The 24,166-nt window shown below is 42.6% G+C and overlaps 1 protein-coding gene and 1 long non-coding RNA gene across 6 annotated transcripts in view; one reads left to right on the plus strand and one right to left on the minus strand.

Moving 5' to 3' along the window:
• Positions 1-24,166, plus strand: part of SLC26A9 (solute carrier family 26 member 9) — a 753,885-nt gene that overhangs the window by 288,939 nt on the left and 440,780 nt on the right. The window lies entirely within an intron of this gene.
• Positions 14,740-24,166, minus strand: part of LOC143982511 (uncharacterized) — a 63,470-nt gene continuing 54,043 nt past the window's right edge. The window contains exons 2-3 of the long non-coding RNA XR_013274476.1: positions 16,038-16,364; positions 14,740-15,247 (exon numbers count right to left, since the gene is read on the minus strand). This is a non-coding gene — a long non-coding RNA (uncharacterized LOC143982511). The remainder of the gene's footprint in view (positions 15,248-16,037; positions 16,365-24,166) is intronic.

Consider the following 24,166-nt stretch of genomic DNA (forward strand, 5'->3'; position numbering starts at 1 on the left):
CGAGCCCCACCTCAATTCAGTGATATGCACAAAAGACTCGGCTGTCTGAGATTCCCCTTCCTCTTTGGCTGAGATAGCAGCAAAGTGCCATCAATCAAAGTCAGTTAGGCAATTAGAGGAGAGAGGGGGCAGGGTGCTGGACACACAGAGCTGTGGCTCGGCTTGAGTGGCCCCATAGCAAGCAAGGAGGGAGGAGCCAGAATTACTGAAGAGGGACCGGAGAAGAGGAGGATCTGGGTTGCTCTGTGAAAAACCACTGCACAGAGCAGGTAAGTATAACATGTTTGTTATTTTTAAACAAAAAAAAGAGACTTTAGTATCACTTTAAGTAGTGGTCCAGGCATGCGGTATTTAAGGAATGTGAAAATATAATAGCCAATTTTTAGTAGTCTCTGCCTTTTTGGATCAGTTCTTTCAACAGTAATTCATAGAAAATGAAATATAGAAAGTAGTTTCTGTACTACTTTTGGCGATTTCAGTACTATTCTTGCCGATTTCAGGGTGCGATTTCCATTGACACCTGTGCACCATCCCGGTCCAGGAACCATGGACGGTGTGCAGGGCATGTGATTGGAGCACTGCCACTGTCCTGGAGGTATTGTCAATGTGGTAGCATGGAGTCAGTAGTGGAAGAACCCCCCCGGGGTGTAGATCTGCAAGCAATGGAGACCTCCAACACCTGGGTGAGTTCCCATTACCGACCTGCACAGCTGAACTCCCTGAGGGATGTCCCCCGATCAGTGTGTTTAGACATGGAGCCAGGACAGCCAGAGTGTCACCTCAATGCACCGCACCTCCACCTTTACCAGATCCCTCTGTGTGCTCTGTCTCTCTATTACTCACTCTCTTTTTTTTGCCATCCCTCTCCCTTGCTCTCTCTCACACTCCCTCTCTCGCTCTCTTGCACTTTTACTCTCCTCGCTCTCTCACTCACTCTCTCTTGCTCTCTCTCAAGCTCCCTCTTGCGCGCTCTTGCTTGCTCTTTTTTGCTGGCTCTCTTGCTTTCTTTCACTCTCTCGCTCTCTCTCTCAAGCTTCCTTTCTCACGCTCACTCTCTCACTTTCTCTCTCGCTCTCTCTTCCTCTCTCTCTCATGCTCCCTCACTTGCTCTCTCTTGCTTTCTCTCTCGTCTGCCCGCTCTTCCTCTCTTGCTCTCTCTCTTTCTCTCTTACTCGCTCTTGCTCTCCCATGCTCCCTCTTTCTCATGCTCCCTATCCGGTGCCCTCGCTCCCTCTCTCTTGCTCTCTCGCTCTTATGCTCACCTTTTTGCTCTCTCACGCTCCCTCTTTCTCTCTCTCTTTGCTCTCTCTCTCTCTCACTTGCTCTCTTACTCTCTCATGCTCTCTCTCTCTCAAAAATTGCAGAAGGGAGTGCTAAAAGTCTATGGGTTACGGGGTGCAGATTAGTTCCCTGTCACCAGAGTGTCATTTTCAATAATAGGGCTGGTGCAAGGATTTTTGACAGGCAAAATCTAATTTTGACACCCCCCCCCCCCATTGGCTCTGCCCCGACTGATTTTTGCAGTGCTTCTCCACCTATTTCTTCAGCTGTGGTCCACAGGCCCGCACCTATGCCTCTGGACCCGGCCTGAAGACAAATAGTGGTGGCACCAGCCATGGTCTGTGAAAGGATAGATTACTGGACAGCCGACCACCCTTGGTAATCTACAGCAATCCCATCAGAATTCTGGAGACCCAATTTGACACACACGCAACAGGCAGCTTTCAGTGTTCAAAGCAGGTCTAAAATCTTTATTCTGAATCAATAGCAATACATGCAAGTAACAAAACAAGAGGGGGGGGGGGATTAAAAACTCACTTCTAAGTTTCTAAGGGTTAACCAGGCTTCTACAGAGAGATTTTTTTAATCATTACGTTTAGGCAGCTGAAAGCAGTTTACAAAGACAGTTTATGTCCTTGCAGGTAAGCTATCGAAAATCGGCCTAAACACAATGAGTCATACAGTGGGGGTCTTTAATTAAAATGTGGCTCAAACAAAAAAGTCTAAAACTCTAACGAGAAAGAAGTGTAAGATAAGGCACATACATTCTTTAAAAACAAGCTTATAGAATGGAGGGGAGATTACAAAATGGAGTTACAGTTGATCATATAGCTATATTACAATCCCTTCTTAAGTCATAAAAAATGATTTACTTTACTACGAGTTTCTACTGTAATAAAGACTGAGGTAAGCTTTACTTTCAGCGCCTGGGTCAAGGGTTCTATTGGCTCTAGTAATAAAACACATAATAAGCTTGAAACAAGCATACAGAAATAATAAGAAAAGTAAAACCATAAAAATTGTCACAGCGATATCTATTAACCAGGAAATTACTACCCTGAGCCCAAAACCTCCTAGAACTTTTAGAGGATCCCAATTCTGTTACGGGCCAGGCCTGGTCTCCCTTAGTAAACAATTCTCTCTTCATTTGATGCCTAAGAGAGTATCTTGGATACATACTGGCCTCAAGTAGGTGGTCTTCCTTATTGTTACCTATTACTCCCATAATTGGGACCAAATAACACCATCCTTGGACATGAAGGGGAATCCAAGGATAACTTCCCCTCCTACAACACACATAGATACTTTGCCCTAGTGCAAATGGTTTCTTAGCGATAAGCCTGTGAGTGTACTTGTCCTGTGCTGCAACTATCAATTGGTATAGTATATCACTTACATTACCAGGGAGGGAAGAAAAGTTATGCAAGGTATTGTTTAAATCAGTCAGTGTATCATTTCCTAAACTGAAACACCAGTCAGGGAAATGACTTCCACCAGTTATTGGAAAAGTAACAGTGTTTTCATATAAACTTTATATGTTGGTTAAAACAACGGGAGAAGTTGCATTTAAAAAAGGGTGATATTCAAAGGTACGTCCATAATGGGAATGTGGGCTGTACTAGGATGCAGTTTACTATATATCCAACATTTCTCATAACCTGATTTTTGTGCATATGCATATTTGAACTTCATCAGTAACATTTTATCATGGAATGTGGTTGACCCTTCCCCACCTCATTTTCTCCCAGTGATTCTCTTTTTGACCTGTTACGTGTGTCATGTATAGGTTGTGCTCCACATGTCTTTTATGGCACCCGAGTCCTCAGTTAGTTATGATCCATGTGGTTAGGAACACAATCAGGGTGATCAACAATAGGAGGCACAAGGCCTTCCCAGAAGTCTGTGGTGGAATAATCAAGGTCACCTTTTTCAGAGTCTTGACCACCGGCTTCACTCACTATTTAATGGTTTTCACTGCTTACTTCACCTCCTTTGTCTTTAACCACATCAATACAGTGCACTTACACTCCCTTCCTGACCAGACCAATTTTCAGCTTTCAGCGCTCTCACAGTTTGAATGACAATTACGCAGTCATGCAACACTGTACCCATATGAAACTTGCGTCCTTTTTTTCACACAAATAGAGCTTTCTTTTAGTGGTATTTAATCACTAGTGGGTTTTTTATTTTTTGTGCTATAAATAAAATAAAACGTAAATTTTGTGAAAAAAATGCCTTTTTCTTTGTTTCTGTCATAAATTTTTGCTAATTAGTAATTTTTCTTCATAAATTTTGGCCAAAATTTATACTGTTACCTATCTTTGGTAAAAATAACCCACATTAGTGTATATTATTTGGTCTTTGTGAAAGTTATAGAGTCTACAAACTATAGTGCCATTTGCTGAAAATTGATCACATCTGATCAGGCCTACAGTACATCAGGTGTATCTCATTTCTTGAGACACTAACAAGTCAGGAAAGTACAAATACCCCCCAAATGACCCCTTTTTACAAAGAAGACATTCCAAGGTATTAAGTAAGTAGCATGGTGAGTTTTTTTAAGTTGTCATTTTTTCCCACAATTCTTTGCAAAATGAAGATTTTTTTTATTATTATTTTTTTTTACAAAATTGTCATATTATCAGGTTATTTCTCACACACAGCATATGCCTACAACAAATTACACCCCAAAATACATTCTGCTACTCTTCCCGAGTATGGCGATGCCACATGTGTGAGACTTTTAAACAGCCTGGCCACATACAGAGCACCAACATTGATGTAGTACCTTCAGACGTTCTACGAGCAAAAATGAGGCATCTCATTTCTCAACCACCTATTACATTTTTGAAGGCCCTGGAGTACCAAGACAATAGAATTTCCCATAAAATGACCCCATTTTGGAAAGCAAACACCCCAACATATAATCTGTGAGGCATAATGAGTCTTGTGAACGGTTAATTTTTTTCCAGAAGTTTTTGGAATATGTGGAAAAAAATTAAAACGCATTTATTTTTTTTTACACAAAATTGTCAATTTATAAGATATTTCTAACACATAGCATGTATATAGCAAACACCCCAAAATACATTCTGCTACTCTTCCCGAGTATGGCGATACCACATGTGTAGGACTTTTACGCAGCATGGTCACATATAGAGGCCAAACATTTCATTCCTACCCATCACACTTTTGAAGGTCCTGGACCACCAGGACAGTGAAATTACCCACAAAATTACCCCATTTTGGAAAGCAAATACCCCAATGTATATTCTATGAGACATGGGCTGCAAATAGGTACTCGGGTACTCTAATGGGCTGTGGATAGGTACTCTGGTACTCTGATGGCCTGGTGACAGGTACTCGGGTACTCTGATGGCCTGGTGACAGGTACTCTGATGGCTTGGTGACTGGTATTTGGGTACTCTGAAGGGCGGTGACAGGTACTCATATGGACTGTGACAGGTACTCGGGTACTCAGATGAACTGTGACAGGTACTCAGATGAACTGTGATAGGTACTCGGGTACTCAGATGGACTGGGACAGGTACTCGGGTACTCAGATGGACTGGGACAGGTACTCGGGTACTCAGATGGACTGGGACAGGTACTCGGGTACTCAGATGGACTGGGACAGGTACTCAGATGAACTGTGATAGGTACTCAGATGAACTGTGATAGGTACTCGGGTACTCAGATGAACTGGGACAGGTACTCGGGTACTCAGATGGACTGGGACAGGTACTCGGGTACTCAGATGGACTGGGACAGGTACTCGGGTACTCAGATGGACTGGGACAGGTACTCAGATGGACTGGGACAGGTACTCGAGTACTCAGATGGACTGGGACAGGTACTCAGGTACTCAGATGGACTGGGACAGGTACTCGGGTACTCAGATGGACTGGGACAGGTACTCGGGTACTCAGATTGACTGGGACAGGTTCTCGGGTACTCGGATGAACCGTGACAGGTACTCGGGTACTTTGATGGGCTGTGACAGGTACTCGGGTACTCTGATGGACCGTGACAGATACTCGGGTACCATGATGGACTATGACAGGTACTCGAGTACCCTGATGGACTGTGACAGGTACTCGGGTACTCAGATGGACTGGAACAGGTACTCGGGTTCCCTGATGGACCGTGACAGGTACTCGGGTACCCTGATGGACCGTGACAGGTACTCGGGTACTCGGATGTGCCGTGACAGGTACTCGGGTACTCGGATGTGCCGTGACAGGTACTCGGGTATTCGGATGTGCCGTGACAGGTACTCGGGTACTCGGATGTGCCGTGACAGGTACTCAGATGTGCCGTGACAGGTACTCGGGTACTCGGATGGGCCGTGACAGGTACTCGGGTACTCGGATGGGCCGTGACAGGTACTCGGGTACTCTGATGGGCCGTGACAGGTACTCGGGTACTCTGATGGGCCGTGACAGGTACTCGGGTACTCTGATGGGCCGTGACAGGTACTCGGGTACTCTGATGGGCCGTGACAGGTACTCTGATGGGCTGTGACAGGTACCCAAATACTCTGATGGACTGTGATTGACAGGTACTATGAGGGGTGGTGACAGGTCCTCTTTATTGGGGGGGGGCAATCAGTGTGCTTGATGTGTACTGTAGGCGGTAATGAGATGTTACCGCAATCTCCTCCTCACACACGATCGGTGTGTGAGGAGGAGAACCCGGTAACATCTCGTTACCGCGGTTTGTTTACATTTTAGTGATCAGCCGATCACGTGGGTAAACAGCCAGCCAATGGCTGTTTACCAGCATCGGTGACGAGCAGTGTTCCCGGGGAACACGCCGCCACCAACGTGCACGCGCAGCGCGCTCACGATCACGCGCATGCGCCGTGCACAGTCGGGGTGTGACCATCTGTGATCGGCCGTGACTTCATCACGGCCGATCACGTGGTAAACAGCCATAACCAATGGCTGTTCACCCCCTTCGGTGGCGAGCGGTGGCTCTGACGGCCTCCCACCACAATAGGTGCGCCGCCTGGCCGTCATTGGACGGCCGGCGGTCAGCAACTAGTTAATCTTCACTTAGGTGTTTGCTTCACCTTCTTCACACAATTGGCATGAATCCAGGCATGTTGTCCCTCTACCAGAATAGCTGTGCGCGTAACTGCGATCACTGTGGTTGGGGGTCCAAAGGGATACTCCTGCTTCTTGGTGTGGTTCAATTGCTGGACCACACTGTGTCACCCACCTGGAAAGGGTGTGTAGGTTCCTGTGAAGAAGAAGAGAGGTGCAAGCAACATTTCTTTCAAATTTATCCAAAGTTTCAATAAGTTTTCTTATATATTCTTCCTGAATGAGATCAAGGTCCCCTCTTTCTAACATAAGTGGCTGCCTGGCCTATGGGGTGGCCTACCCATTATGCTTAGAGGGTGTCATTCTTACCTTAGCTAGAACTGCTGGGAACCATGAACCCCAGCCAGGGCCGTTCCCTCCAAGTCCGGCGGTGGAACTCCAGGGTGTGGTCACAGGCATGACCTTTGTGAGCCCTGTAGTTCCACCACTGGCATCAGTAGTTTTTTTTATTTTTTTAGGTGCCCCATTGGGGGACTGTCCCTAGGCAGGATGGGGTCCCCGTCCCCAGAAGAGATGAGGTCCTTTTCTCCAAGGGCAGATGAAGTTACTGCCCCAAGGTGAGAAGGGGTCCCTGTCCCCACGTGAGAAGGGGCCCCTGTCCCCAGGGGGAGATGGAGGGGGTATGTAATGGTGTGTGGGGGATGGGGTCCTCTCACTCACCATGACCAAGCTGCAGGCCGCGCACTCATCCATGTTGGCCTGGGCTCCATCCAGTGTGCTGGAAGGGTGATCAGCATATCTCCCAGAAAGACCTTTCATCATCTGTGTATGACAGAGGAGGAGGGGGGCTGGCAGACAAGCCTGCAGTGTCCTCCGGGGAGCCGGCTCTCATAGGGCTGCACTGCATCTGTGTGCTTAAAGTTTGTTTACCGGGGAGAAGTATGCAGTGCAGTGTGGGCCGGACTCGGGGGGGAGCGGGACTCTGGCTGGGGAGAACAGACATCGGACTGAGCGGCAATGCATGGAGCAGGAGAGGGGTACTCTGAGGAGCCGGCCGAGGACACAGGTCATGCTGGGAATGCACAACTAAAGAGCAGCCAGTGCAATAGTCAAGCATGGAGCTCTGCTAGTCACCCTCCACCTCCAGCCACCCGTGTGCATGGTGCACTAATACCCCTAGCTGCCTATACTGCTGCCGGCCAAATGTAGAGGGGGCTGCATGGGCCCCCATGCAGCACAGGGCCCAGTTGCGGTCGCAACTGCTGCACCCCCTATAGTTACGCCCCTGTCTCCCCTCATGGCAGACAAGCTCAGATTCTGAGCTTTTCTGCACACCTACTATATTCCATTGTTGGATGTCTTTGTAGCATATGTTTGGAGATCATGCAATGTTTTATCTAGGCGTGGAATTTCAGGTGAGAGCAATGGCATTTGGATGTCTGCTGGCTGTGCGGATGCTGCCTCTCTTGCTGCTTTGTCAGTTAAAGCATTTCCCTTGGCTATGTCATCTTGCTGACCTGTATGTACCTTAGAGTGCAATATAACAATGGATTTTGTTAGTTGTATGGGTTCTAATGCTGCGTACACACGACCAGACTTATGTCCGACAGACTTTCGAAGGAGTTCTGCCAGAGTTCTGACAGAGTTCTGACGGACTTTCCGAATGAGCGGACTTGGCCACACACAATCACACCAAACTTCCGACGGATTCGAACGTGATGACGTATGACTGGACTCGAATAAGGAAGTTCATAGCCAGTAGCCAATAGCTGCCCTAGCGTCGGTTTTAGTCCATCGGAATAGCATACACACGAGCGAATTTTTCGGTAGGAACTGGGTCCGGCAGAGTTCTGGTGGAAAAATTTGAAGCATGTTCCATTTCTAAAGTCTGTCAGACTTTTGCGAATCAAAAGTCCATTGCAGCCCACTCACGATCGAATAGTCTGCCGGAATCATTCCGTCAGACTTTGGATGTTGAAAAGTCCGCTCGTGTGTACAGGGCTTAACAGGCTTGTGACAAGTGTGGAATGTGACATAGATTTTCTATCTGCTTCTGTGTAGCCCCTTCTTTTCCATATAACTCCAAAATTGTGCGCAACACACTGACAAGCTCTAGTAAGGGCTAAAAGTGTTGCAGCTTGCTGATTGGAGTGGGACAGGGTTTGCTTCCAGTATTTTATCAGACAATTGGACAACAGCATAGCCTGCATGGTGTGTGTTATCATTTGGTCTTGAATAAGACCCATCCAAAGACATTCTGTGCTCAAGGGAGAGCAATTGAAGACATATCTGGTCTAGGGGATATGTCTTGGTGGATGAGGTCAATGCATTCATGTGAAGGCACTACCTCATCTTGCTCACCTTTCAAGCCTAGCAAGGCTTTTAGGATTGGAGCTGGGCCAGAAGTGGGAGAGGCATATTTTATCTCACGTTTTGGATTAGAAAGTAAAATTACTTCATAACCGCTCAGCCTTTGGTCTGACACGTGCTGGGTATGGATATTCTTTAGTAGAATGGATATATTGTGAGTGGTGTGTAGTGTGGTGGCATGCCCCAGAGTGAATGATGTAGCCATTTCCACCACCATCGTAGAGGATGTCAGAGCTCTGAGACATGCATGCATGCCCTGTACTGGCATAGGCACAACCCTTGAAAAAAAATGCAGTAGGGCGGAGTTTTCCCCCATGCTCCTGCGCTAGGACCCCCGCAATTGTTTTACAGATGTTTTTGGCAAACAAGTCCATATTCAGGTAATCCAAGGAGCTAAGGAGCTGTGACAATTGCAGTTTTAAGATACACAAAAGCATTGTACATTTCATCATTCCATTTCACACAATCTAGCATGTCAGTACCTGTGGCTTGCCTCAGGAGGCTATCGTAGTAGGAACAATCAGGTACCCATTGGCGGCAGTAACCAATCATACCAATAGCATGTCCTTCTTAGTGAGTGGGCGGAGCAGACCCATGAGAGCCGCAGCTCTCTTCTGACTGATTTTCCTTTCTCCTTTGTAGAGTACAAAACCAAGGTATTCAACAGTCTCCTGACACCATTGTAGCTTTTTCTTAGAAACCTTGTGACCATTATCTGCTAACCAATGTAACAGATCTAAACCAGTAACGATCGGTCATCTGTTTATAAGAGATGTGCTTTTGAACCAGGTACTTCTGGTAAGTGCATAACCTATAGGGATTTGCACAGGAGGTGTGGTGGTGGACTACTGAGATTCCGAATGATCTGCTAGCAACACTTGCCACATTTTTATTTACTTTTTTTGCTTGCAGTAATTTTGCTGACTATGAACTATTATTCAAACATTGATGGACTTTTTTGTTTCTGGTATATGTAACGTATTTTTTTTTTTTTTTTGGTTCCTTGCATTTGTATTGCGACCAAATATATGAATATACATATGCCTATTGAATATGAGAAATATAGAGGTAAAGTGATTCATAGAGGAAGGAATTGAGTTTAAATAACATACAGTATTTATGCTTTCGGTTTGAAAGTAATTATACAGTATATACTATAAGGTTTCTTACTGTGTGCAGGTTGAGATTTACATATATTTAATTTTGTATTACATTTTAAATTCATACTTAGAGTTTTATGTTTATGCTTTTAAAAAAATAAAGCACTGCTAGTGCCTTTGTGTTGTTCACCGTTGGTGACTGTCTTTGGCACCATATTTGAAGGGTAGTATATAGACAGGCTAGGGCAGTATATGGGCAAGCTGGCTGTCTAACTGCCTGTCCGTATGAGCAGACAGATACACTGACAATTCTCTATAGCAGTGGTTCTCAACTCCTGTCCTCAGAACCCACTAACAGGCCAGGTTTGCAAGATAACATCACAGATAGACATGTGCAGAGTAAAATATTTTGTTTCGGAATTTCGTTTTCGTCCGAAAAATTTATTAAATTTAGTTACTCCCGAAATTCGTTTTTATTTATTTCGTTTTTCGTTCAATTGCATTCGTCCGAAAATCTACATGAATTACGGTCGAATCTGTCTTTGAAGGCTTATGGTGTCTGTCGAATGTATAAAGAAGATTCGACGGAGCTAGTATATAGCATACTTCGTGTGAACTTTAGAACCCTATTAAAGTCTATGGGACTCCAACGTTCAAAATCTAAAGTGCTAATTTTAAAGGCTAATATGCAAGTTACTGTCCTAAAAAGTGTTTGGGGACCTGGGTCCTGCCCCAAGGGACATGTATCAATGCAAAAAAAAGTTTTAAAAACAAACAGTCGTTTTTTCGGGAGCAGTGATTTTAATAATGATTAAAGTGAAACAATAAAAGTGTAATATTCCTTTAAATTTCGTACGGGGGGGGGGGGTGTCTATAGTATGCCTGTGAAGGGGCACATGTTTCTGGTGCTTAGAACTGTCCCTGCACAAAGTGTAATTTATGCAGGAAAAAAAAGTCCTTTAAAATCACTCGCAGCTATTATGAATTGTCGGCTCCATAATACAGAGAACACTCATTGAAAGTCATTGATAAAATAAATAAATTTTAAAAAAAAAAGCGTGGGGGTCCCCCAAATTCAATTACCAGGCCCTTCAGGTCTGGCATGGATATTAAGGGGAACCCCGCGTCAAATTTAAAAAAATCCATACCAGACCCTTTATCCGAGCACGGCAACCTGGCAGGCTGCAGGAAAAGAGGGGGGGGACGGGACGAAGGCAAGGCAAGGCACGACACGGGACGGAGGCTCGGACAAAGGCTCGGGACACAGGTAGGCTGGACACACACACACACACACACACGGATGGAGACACACACACACGGATGGAGACACACACACACGGATGGATGGATGGATGGAGACACACACACACACACAGGGATGGATGGATGGATGGATGGAGACACACACACACACAGGGATGGATGGATGGATGGATGGAGACACACACACACAGGGATGGATGGATGGATGGATGGAGACACACACACACAGGGATGGATGGATGGATGGACACACACACACACAGGGATGGACGGACACACAGGGATGGACGGACACACACACAGGGATGGACAGGCATGTCTCACCCTCGGCTTATACACGAGTCAATAAGTTTGCCAGTTTTTTTGGGGGTAAATTGGGGGCCTCGGCTTATATTCGGGTCGGCCTATACTCGAGTATATATGGTATATCTATATCTATATATATATATATATATTGTGAGGGGTTAGCTCGGCAGCGGGTGTGTGTGACCCCCCTGGATGGGTTCACAACACAAAATTCAGGCACAGCAGACAGCGTTGTAGGTGGAAACAACAAAAGGTGCAGTTTATTTATGCTACATGCAGTGAAAAATATAACAGCCAAAAAATTAAACAAAAACATGAAAATAAATCCTGGTCAGCTTGACCTCTAATTACACACATAGATTCCCTGTCTAACAACTGAGTGCAGCCTTGTGCTGCACCTGTCTCTGTCTCTGTCCCTGTCCCTGTCCCTGTCTCTGTTGTAGAGGTTTGCCACACAGGTGTTAACTCACCGCACAGAACAGGTGTCACACTCTCCAGTCTATACAAACACAAAACTGGTTCCAGGATGGAGCATCTCCCTAAGCATGCTGGGGTTTTTGTAGAGGCCTTAATGAGCCCACTTACTTCAGCTGGGCTCATTAACTCTTCCCCTATAGGACTCCCAGCACTCCCCTCTAGTTGTACAAGTTCGCATAAAGCCTGAACCTAGGGCATACATATTTTCCATCCTGGATACAACCAGGTGATTTTACCTGCCTGCTGCCACAATATTATATTATATTTACATAAACAATTGCTGGCTATATCCCCACAGTGAGATTCCCTCACTTCCTGTTCTGGTGACACTAAGGAAGTGAGGGGAAATCTGCAATGAGGTAACCCTATTAGATATTCTAGTTATGTATAAAAATTATATATAAAGCAAGCACTTTTTTTCCCCATTTTGGCCAAATTACGATTTTTCTTCCCCCATCTGTGTCCCAGGGGTTGCAGGAAAAAAAATTGCTTGATTCCCCCATTAACACAGTGTTTATGGGGAATCCCTGCTGCGCAGCCATTGTATTCTCCCAGTGGGGGGGTGGGAAAACCGCCCCTGCCAGGAAAGCACAGTAATTATTGCTAGTGGCTACAAGAGCTGCTAGCGATAATTGTATGTAAAATCTCACAGGCTGGTTGTACTCAAGTTGATTGATCGATTAACTTGGGTACATTTAGCCTGCCCATACATAGTTTTAATCTCAATCAGTCTCTGCTAAACAGAGATTCACACCATCTATGGCTGGCCTTATCAGCACTTGAGTTGCAATCTTCACATGGGCCAATCCAGTTTTTCTCAGCAGGGGATCTGTCCATGGATCCCTTGCTGAGCAGAGCAGGCAACTGACAGGTCTGTGTACTCTCATGCTGTCCGTTTACACCCAATTGTCCCCTGATCTGGCCAGACGGAGGGCAATAGAGGCCCTTCCGTCTTTTCTTTTTGCCAGATCAGATTGGAGGTAGGTGGGTGTATAGGGGCACATTTGCATTTAAATCTGCCGCTCCATAGAGAACAATGGGTGGTTCAATCAGGTTGCCTTAAAAACGGACAGGAGGACCCGATCAGAGCACTCATGCGAAAGGGACCTGAAAAACAATCCACATTGATTGCTTTTCAGAGCATTGGCTAGTTTAGTGAACCTGGACTAAGAACAATCACTGTATTGCTACCCATATTGCTGTCCTTTTAACATGGTGACATAAGCTGACATCTATTCTGCACATGTGTAAAGTTACTTTCACTCTGCTAAAAAGGACTGCAATAGGTCTGGTAATACAGTGATCAACATTAGGGGAGCACAGGCTGTGCATGTACAATGAATTCTAGCAGCTTCAGGGAAAAACTTTTTATTTTTTTTCACTTACCTCGATCTCTGCAGCAGCTTCTATACAGAGGAACTCTGTCCCTCCCACCAACACAGGAAGCACGAGGCTCTGCAGTGATTGACAGTGCACCCTGTACCTATTGGCTAAGGAGGTAGCACGAGGCGGAGCAGCCCACCTCCTGCTGCCATCTCAGCCAATGAGCAACTGAAAGGCTGTTAAGTCTCTCCCTCATACCATCTCCTGAGTCCCAGCCCTGCCAGCTTACTAGGCTTAGCCTACAGCCACGTCTCTACTGCAGACCTGCACTATTTCTCCTCTGGCTCCTCTCTCCTGCGCACTTCCTGGTTGCCCCTGGGCCCCTCCAGACACTCGGGCCCGGTACATGTGTATCGGCTGTACCCCCCTGATGGCGGCCCTGTGCCCAGGTCCTCAGTCTTGACAGCCTGGAGCAGCTCCTGGTTCTTCTTCATCCTGGGTACTAGAGAAGAAGGGAAGATCCTGGCAGAGCCTGATTGGTCCTGACATCCCCAGCATCCTTCCCTGGAGAGATGTGCTGCTGGGGTGGGAGAGCACACTCAGGAACACTTGGGCACTGGCCCGGAGAGGGAGGGGCAGAGCTGAGGTGTCGGTGAGGAGCCAGGAATACCTGGGAGCAAGCTCCATACTCAGCAGTCAGGCACTGAGGCACTGGGATTGAGCCGGGGGAGGAGCCAGCAATACCCGGGAGCAAGCTCCATACTCAGGAGCAATGTTGGGAGGGGTGAAGCTGAGGCACTGGAGTAAACCGGAAGAGGAGCAAGGAATACCCGGGGGCGAGCTTCATAATCAGAGCCGGGCCGGGGAGGGGCAGAGCTGAGGGAGCAGCCAGGAATATCTGGGGATGAGCTACATAATCAGAGCTGTATGGGAAAGGAGGGGCAAAGGCACCGGGGTAACCCCCTAGGGAGGAGCAAAATTACATTGAGCAGCCAGAAGGGATAGGGAGAAGGATCATAACCGCCCATTGGTCTCCTGATCCCGCCTCCCTCCCTTGAGCCATATGGTTAGCTGCACTGACACCGAGTTGCATTCTGGCTGGGGCAGTGCCACCGCGCACTCTGCACAATTGTTTATTACGATTAGTCCGCCCCTGCTCGGGTGATGTCATCTGGCGGAGAATAGGAAAGCCAGCAGCCATGGCTGTGCCCTAGATGGCAGTGCGCGCTAGGACAATGGCTTTTCTCTAACAAGAAAAACAGACCTGTCCAAAGACATAGCAATGACTTTACAAATATCATAGCCAAAATTACTTTAAAACAGTTTCTCAACCAGGGTTCCATGGAAGCTTAGGGTTCCTTCAGAGTTTACCAGGAAAAAAAAAAGGAGTACAAAAAATTACACACACACACACACACACATATTTATACTCCTTCTAACAAGGCTATTTTTACTTAACTCACTTATACGATTGAGGATACAGAATATAGGATGATTAAAACCTTTTATCTATATGAATCAACCCATGCGGTTGCATAACCCATGAAATTAATAAGGAATGATAACTGTGCAAAAAGAATAACAATCATATTTATTTATACAGAAAAGAAAGGTTAGAATAATCAGAGATTACCAAATATAGTATAGAGATGTTACAAATGCAGTTTTGCCCGTGTTTACAAAGATAGGTAATGCAAAAAGGAGATAAGGTTACAATTGACATACACATGCTATCAAGGTAAGGCAACTCTTAGGATAGAAAGAGTTAAGAGAAGAAAAAAGACATAAGAGATAATACAGATACATTGTATAGAGAGGTCTCACATGACCATCCTTCATCTAGACCTTCAGCTGAAGAGAAAGGTCAGTTATCTGTGTGCCAATATATCCACTTTCAGACCGGACCATTTTGCTGGCTTAAGACCAGACCACTTTTTGTGATTCGGCACTGCGTCAATTTAACTGACAATTGCGTGGTCGTGCGACGTGGCTCACAAACAAAATTGACGTCCTTTTTTTCCCACAAATAGAGCTTTCTTTTGGTGGTATTTGATCACTCCTGCTGTTTTTATTTTTTTGCTATAAACAAAAAAAGAGCGACAATTTTGAAAAAAAACGCATTATTTTTTACTTTTTGCTATAATAAATATATTTAAAAAAAATTCCTCAGTTTAGGCCGATACGTATTCTTCTACATTTTTTTTTAACCAAAAATATCACAATAAGCGATTGATTGGTTTGCGCAAAATTTATAGCGTTTACAATTAGGGGATAGTTTTATGGCATTTTTATTAATAATGGCGGTGATCAGCGATTTTTATTGTGACTGCGACATTATGGTGGACACATCAGACATATTTGACACATTTTTGGGACCATTGTCATTTATACAGCAATCAGTGCTATACAAATGCACTGACTCCTGTGTAAATGATACTGGCAGTGAAGGGGTTAGCCAGGGGGTGGCAGTGTAGGGGTTAAGTGTGTCCTAGGGGCATGTTACTAACTGTGGGGGGCGTGGCTGTGTGTTAGTGAACACAGCCATAGAATGCATTAAGGTGAAAAAACATTTACCTTTACAACCCCTTTAATTAACACAGCAAACATAATGATTCAACATGGTCATAAATTATCCCTATACATTTGCCCCCTTTGATCATTGCCGATCACTACTCTTCATTCTTTTCCACCAGCCTGAAAGTGACAGGAACCAAGGGTGTATGAGATAAAAGACCCTCCAAAACATCTATCATCTTAAAGTGGTTGTAAACCCAAAAACAAAACTAACAAAAAAAAAAAACCTGCAAGACAAAGGCACAATAAGCTTAAAACCTAAGGTTTTAAAAAAAAGCATTGTTATTTTTCATACTTCTTTGTCGTTTCCTATGCCTCTAAAGTCCGACCGAGCTTTATTAGTTTAGTATTCCTCCTCCCTTTTTTGTATACCTCTCATTTACGGATGTAACTATGTGAGTGCGTTATTTTTCATATTTTCTAGTTCAAAGTTCTTGGTAGTGAACGTAGAGTTTAGAGAACCTCCAAATGTGTAGTAAATCATCCGGTTGGGTGAATTCTCATTTCAGGTTGAGATTATAGTTCAGGCATTTCTGCTTCAGCAGCATAACAGGACAGACGACTGCAGGGGCCATCAAATACTGAGAATAGGTCTGGCATTTCTCTTTCTACCATTTTCTTCCTTTGAGAAAGCAAAATAAACATCTGAGGTTTTCTTATCAGGTTTTATCTTTACCTTACACATTGCTGTACATACAAACATGACTATCTTAAAGCACAAATACAAACATAGCACAGCATAGCACAGCTCCCAAGATACCACCCCCCCCCCCCCCTCCCCATTCTGATAAATCTAATGTACGATTAGCAATATCATGCACTTTCCCCTGCTGCTGATAAATGCTTTTCTACATCATAGCTATTATCAACTATATAAATACAACATTCCTGTTCAATAACTTTACACAACCCTCCTTGTGAAGCAAATAATATGTCTAATCCCATGTGATTAGCAATCACCTGTATTCGTATCCCTATTAGCTCACCTATTTCTTTTTCACATGTTTTGGAGGTCCTAAAGGAGGAGAGTAGAACTGCGCTATGGATTATATAAATAACAAAAAAAACCTTTATGCGTGCTGTGGGGTTGGAGCTGCCTCTACAATTTATTTCTACCCGTGGGTAGAATAAAGTATGGAAAAAAGAAAGGGAAAGTAGAAATGACGCTGCCCTCTAGCAAATCAAAGTGAAGAATGTGCTGACCAAATTCCTCTAAGTACCACATCCTTAAATTACATTAAATTGCAAGAAGTGAAAATTATAAAAGCTATTTTTTTTGTATTATAAACCAAAGTGTTGTGTTAGACCCTCTGTGGGATGTTGATAGAACTGTGTTGTATGTGATCCTTTAAAAATATGAATGACCCTCGTGACTTCTCAGTGTCTTTTCTGTTTTTCCAAAAAGCGTATTTTGTGTAAAAATGTGTTAATTGTGTTAGACTCCCTGGTGGATTTTTGAATGTCAAAACCAAAAATGACTTAAATAGGCCAGACAGGCTCCGATAGCAGAAACCTATAAAATAGTTATAGACTTTAAAGAATTTGTAAAATATGGAAAAAAAGGAAGAAGTAAAAAGAAAAAATGGTGCTGCCCTCTAATAAGTTTAGAGTGAAGGGTATACTGACCAAATTCCTCTATCCAGGTTTAAGGTCCTTAAATTAGATTAAAATGGTGAAAATAATTTTTTCATGCTTAAAACCAAAGTGCTGTGTTTGACCCTCTGTCGGGTGTTGGTAAAACTGTTGTGTGTGATCCTTCGAAAGTATAAATAACCCTCGTGAATTCTCATTGCCTTTTATGTTTTTCCAAAAAGTGTGCTTTGTGTGAAAATGTGTTTGGTGTGTTAGAACCCCTGGTGGGTTTTTGGATATCAAACCAGAAAATACTTAAATGAGCCAAACAGGCTCTGATAACAGAGACCTATGGTAACCTAAAAAATAACCTTAGTTTTGTTGCCCAATCCGAGTGTGCTGTAAACAATAAACCTCAAAGTGCCAAAAATGATTTTATATATATATATATATATATATATATATATATATATATATATATATATATATATATATATATATATATATATATATATATATATATATATATATATATATATATATATATATATATATACGTTATATTTGTATATGAGATTTAGTGCAAATAAATAAATAGGTATATAAATTAAATAAACGTATGCTGTGACTGTGTCCTTAATATGCTGAAAGAAGGTGATGGTTCGTTTTTCGTGCAAGTAGTAATTTTGCACTCACCAGATGCCTTACCCCTACAGGGGCAGTTGCGCCTTCACAGTGTAAGCCCCTTGTTTCCAGAAAGAAATTATAGGCAACAAGAGCAGTATGTACCTAGGATGCATCAAAACAATGCACCATACAAACCTAATATTCCTAGACATCGGAATAGATATTCTCCACTAAGAGATTATTATCAAGAAACTACATTCAGAGATCAGCAACATGGAAGAGGTTTTTTTCACAGGGGACAAAAAGGAACAGACCCCCAGGCCCAAGGGAAGGGGGCACTCCATATGGACCCCAAGGAGGATGGAGACCCTTTCGATAACCAGTGAGGAATCAACACCAAGGGAATTTTCAGAGAAATGGAGGACAACATGGATGGAACCCAAGAAGAACAAGACAGGAAGATACAAGGAGAAACCACACAGATCAGCAAGATACTCAGTGGGAGGAGAGGAGAGAACATACGTACAGACCGCAAAGATGGGTAAGAGAAAACAGACCAGAGGAAAGAGAGGAGGGGGTCAAGAAAAAGAAGAAGAGAATATTAGGAGAAGGGATCTATATTTTAAGTAATGTCAATTTTAATGAGAAAGAATTAAAAAACATTGGATTTAGGCCAAAAATATGCTCCGGATAAAGACTTAGACAAATTTGAGGCTTACATTGATTTACAAAAATTTACAAGAAAAATACAAAAGAAAAAGAAAACACGTATTTCAAACATTCCAACCGGAGAAATAATTCCATCATCTTTAACCCTAAACTGCAACACAAAACGAAAGCGTAACGGTATTTAAGAAAATGGTGGAAAAAGATAAAAGGAGATTGGAAATTAGGAAATTAAAGAGTAAAAGCATATGGAAAACGATCAAGGACATAGAGAAGAAAAAAGACATTGTAATCGTAATTGTAAAGGGGGAGGCTTAGTTATATTAAACAAACAGGACTATGTAACTGAGATGGACAAACTATTAAGTGTATGGGACACTTATAAGGAATTAAAAGGAAACCCCAAAGGTGAATATGAGAAGGTATTAAAAACATAGGTGAAGAAAGGGGAAACTAAAGGCATCCTCACCAAAAAGGAAGCCAAGTATCTGACCCCTAAGGCAGCTAAAACCCCAGTGATATACTATGTCCCTAAAATACATAAGGATCAAAACAAACTCACCTGGAAGACCAATAATTAGTGGCACAGACTCATTTTCTCCAGATTAGGGGCTTACATCAATGGATATTTACAACCCATGGTCATGGGAAAGTCATACTTAAAAGACTGTAGACATTTAATCACAGAACTTAAGGACTTTGAAATAAGAGAGGAAGACATATTGGTGACAATAGATGTCAACTCATTATACACAAATATTAAACAAGATGACGGATTAAGTAGCGTAGAATGGGCATTGTACAGACAGTCAGATCTAAAATATGACCAAATCAAATACCGTATTTATCAGCGTATAACACGCAATTTTTTTCCCCCTAAAATCAGGGGGAAAGTGGGGGTGCGTGTTATACGCCGATCCCCCACAATTTTTAACCCTTTCTGCCGCTCTCTGTGGCTACGGGGTATTTTCGGTGTACTCGGCCGTTCCCGGCTATCTTCGACTGTTTTCGGCTATTTTCGGCCATTCTCAGCTATTTTCGACCACACTCTGCCGTTCATGGCGGCTTTTGGCGAGAACGGGCAACTGTGGTCGAGGTACACAGGACATCCACTCTGTATCTCGGCGGCACCATTTTTAAATGACAAAGCCACAGAAAAGACTGCAAATGACTGACGAGACTAAATGCAAGGCTGCAAGTGACTGACAAGGCTGCAATGGAAGGCTGCAAGTGACTGACAAGGCTGCAATGGAAGGCTGCAAGTGACTGACAAGGCTGCAATGGAAGGCTGTAAATGACTGACAAGGCTGCAAATGATCAACAAGGCTGCAATGGAAGGCTGCAAATGACACTGATAAGGCTGCATTGATGGGCATTTAAATGTACGTTTTTTTCCTTAACCACTTACAGACCGGACCATTTTGCTGGTCAAAGACCCCTTTTTGTGATTCGGCACTGCGTCGCTTTAACTGACAATTGCGCGGTCGTGCAACGTGGCTCCCAAACAAAATTGACGTCTTTTTTTCCCCACAAATAGAGTTTTCTTTTGGTGGTATTTGATCACCTCTACGGTTTTTATTTTTTGCGCTATAAACAAAAATAGAGCGACAATTTTGAAAAAAAACGCATTATTTTTTACTTTTTGTTATAATAAATATCCCCCAAAAATATATAAAAAAATTTTTTTTTCCCTCAGTTTAGGCCGATACGTATTCTTCTACATATTTTTGGTAAAAAAATAAAATTAAAAAAAAAAATCGCAATACGCGATTATTTATTGGTTTGCGCAAAAGTTATAGCGTTTACAAAATAGGGATAGTTTTATGGCATTTTTATTAATAATTTGTTATTATTTATTTTTTTACTAGTAATGGCGGTGATCAGCGATTTTTATTGTGACTGCGACATAGTGGCGGACACATCGGACATTTTTGACACATTTTTGGGACCATTGTCATTTCTACAGTAATCACTGCTATATAAATGCAGTGATTCCTGTGTAAATGACACTGGCAGTGAAGGGATTAACCAGTGGGTGGCAGTGTAGGGGTTAAGTGTTCCTAGGGGTGTGTTGCTAACTGTGGGGGGGTTGGCCTTTCATTTAGTGAACACTGATCTCTGCTCCAATCACATGGAGCAGAGATCAGCGTCACTAGTTGCTAGGCAGAATGGAGAAATGCTGTTTACACGGCATTTCCTCCATTCAGCCGTCCCGTGAGACGATCGCGGGTATGCCCGCGGCGATCGAGTCCGCGGGACCCGCGACCGGACTCACGGGGGTCCCGACCGGCTCGCGATGGCAGGGCGGCATTGAAGATTGGACGTACCTGTACGCCAATATGCCTGCCCGTGCCATTCTGCCGACGTACATCGGCGTGCGCTGGTCGGGAACCGGTTACACTTCCCTCCTAAAAGTTTTTTTCCCTTTTAAATTCCCCCTAAACTTGGGGTGCGTGTTATACACCGATAAATACGGTACACAATAGAAGGTTTAAAATTGGCAATGAGCCATAACTATTTTTGGTACCAAGGCATATACTACACCCAGACAAAAAGGGGTAGCTATGGGGGCTAAATATGCCCCCAGTGTAGAAAACTTGTTCTTGAACCAATGGGAGGAAGAGAAAATATATATAGTGTACCCAGAAAAAAATCTTACATATTACCGAAGATATATAGATGATATTATTATCATCTGGGGAGGCACCCAGAATTGACTACAGAGTTTTTTTGACAAAATCAGCCAAAATATATATGACATCACCTTCACAGGAAACTGGAACAAACAGAGTATTGATTATCTAGACTTGTAGATATTTAAACATAACGGATCTTTGAGCATGCACACTTTCTTCAAACCTACAGACCACAATGGGCATCTCCCAACCAGCAGTTGCCATCACCCACAATGGATAGGGAACATAGCCAAAGGCCAACTCATGCGTCTGTATAGGAATTGTAGTAAAAATACAGATTTTGATAAACAGTCAGACGTCATTATAAAGAGGTTCAAGATGAAAGGATATAAAGAAAAAGAGCTACTTACTTTAAAAGAAAAAGTGAAACAGATGGAAAGAAGTAAATTGATAGAAGGCACATCAGGAAAAAGGAGGAAAAATAATAAACATCTGGTTGTTGCCTTTCTTACCGGATATAATAGACAACATAAAGCCTTGGAATCCATTATAAAAAAACACTGGCCCATTCTACACTCAGATAATGTCCTGAGGTCTATATTACCAAATAAACCATCATTTATTTACAGAAAAGCACCTACTTTAAGCAACAAACTGGTAAAAAAAAAATGCCATAGACCCTCCGAAACAAATTAAAATATTTGAAAATTTGAAAGGTTTTTTCAAATGTGGAAAATGCCTTCCATGCAAAATTAGCAAGAAAATGAATAAAAAGAAATCAAGCTTTATGTCCTTCTACAAATGGAAGTGAATATAAAGTCAATGAGTTGATTACCTGTAACAGCACTCACGTCACTTATGTTATAGAATGCCCATGTCACAAACAATACGTAGGAAGAACCACACAACAATTATGTGTCAGGATTAGAGAGCATATTACTAATATAAAAAACGGGTTCAACAGTGTGTCTCCAGACATTTTAGAGACTTTCATGGCCGGGACCCAACATGCATGACTTTTTATGCAATAGATAAAATTAAAGGGCATTGGAGGGGGGAAGATAAAAGAGTTAAAGTAACACAAAATGAAACAAAATGGATTTTTAGTTTAGACACACTCCAGCCAGCAGGCCTAAATATTGGATTTAGACCTCAACTGCTTTCTGACCAATTTCTAACAAAAAACTGCCCCTTCCTTGCCCTTATTACTATTATTATATCCCCCCCCCCCCTTTCTTTGCTCATCATACCTTTTTTCATATTTTTTGAAAGAATGTTTTCACATTTTTTACATTTTTACAATACACGTCTAAAATAAGAAACACTTCCTTCCTGGTCCCAACGCTGATATAATATGCACAGATCTCTTCTAGTTTCTGGATTTCCAACATTGAAAATCACAAAGGGATTGATATAGATCTTTATGGAGATCTTTTATATAAAGATTACTATAATCTCCCTATTCCCCATACAAACCTTTTCATTAGACAGTTTTTCGTGAAAGATATTGGGAAGGCTCTCCTTGGAAGAGCCCATTTGGAAGGAATTGTTTGAAAAAAAAATTTCTGAAAAAAAAAATACATTTTGAAAAAAAGTTTTTTGAAGGATTTTTTGGAAGAAGTTTTAAAAACGCTTTCAAAAGAATCCCCATTTTTTCTAATAACACAAATTAACCTCTTAATAACCCTTTCCATGGTCACAAACTTAACCTTATCTAGTTCTCTTTGACTATAATTCAAATTTTTTAGTATTAGGTTTGCTCACTTTTTCACAAAGACATTAACATATATTTTTTTTAGTTTCATATATAATAAAAACCACTGGCATCCTTATAGATATTTTAATTAAATTTTACATTTATTAAATAATTTTTTTCACATTTTCTATATTACATATTTTTTATTTTATTTTTATATTTAATTTTTTTTATTGTATTTTTATCTGTATTTTTTATTTAAATTCATTAAATTTTTATTTAATGCCCGTTTTACAAAGATATGTATATTTGAAAGATTTTCAGTCAGTATCGTATACAAGGTGTGAAACATGTATATTGCGGGTGTAGTATACTGCTGAAAGTATATGTCAGAACTACAAACACCCGGGAATGGTAATACTGCCAAAATGTAAAAGGTATTATGTATAGAATGCAGTGTCCCGACACATCCCCTTGCACAGCCAGCAAACAGTTCATATGCAGGGAAACCTTAGCTTGCACTATTTGGCACATCTGCACTTTAAGAAAACAAATTTATAACTAGAGGCATCAAATTCTATTAGGAGTTCACCCTAATTAGAATGGATCTGTTTGCCCTTAATTAAAATGGCTGCAAAGGGTTTGCACAAGTGCGGTAAAGACACTGCACCCTATATAAAAGACAAGAGGTGTAGCAATATGGCTGCTCCAGATGGCGTATTGATGACGAAACGCGTAGGGTGTGGCCATAGGATGTACTCTCTCAGAGCTGCGCAAATCGGAGGCAGCTACAATAATACTGTTAAACACATTGGCAAATGTGAGTACATTTCTTAATCTAATAAATTGTAGTTTTAAAACGATACTGCACTATGGATACTCCTCTTTTTTATATGGATTAACCGGACAAGGTGGCTGTCACATGCTGAAAACATGAAGGTCCCAGAGAAACACCACATAGCGATACAGGGGCTTACATTGTGAAGGCGCAACTGCCCCTGTAGGGGTAAGGCATCTGGTGAGTGCAAAATTACTACTTGCACGAAAAAGTGCACCGGCACCTTCTTTCAGCATATTACAGTGGTTGTAAACCCTTACAAACCACTTTGACCTACAGGTAAGCCTAGATTAAGGCTTACCTGTAGGTCCAAGAAATATCTCCCAAACCTATACGGTTTAGGAGATATTTGCCCGAAGACAGGCACCGCTGTCTACGGCGCATGCGCC

The sequence above is a fragment of the Lithobates pipiens genome, unplaced genomic scaffold (assembly GCF_037356315.1).
Source record: "Lithobates pipiens isolate NorthernLeopardFrog02 unplaced genomic scaffold, aLitPip1_a1.2 Scaffold_16, whole genome shotgun sequence".
Classification (NCBI taxonomy): domain Eukaryota; kingdom Metazoa; phylum Chordata; class Amphibia; order Anura; family Ranidae; genus Lithobates; species Lithobates pipiens.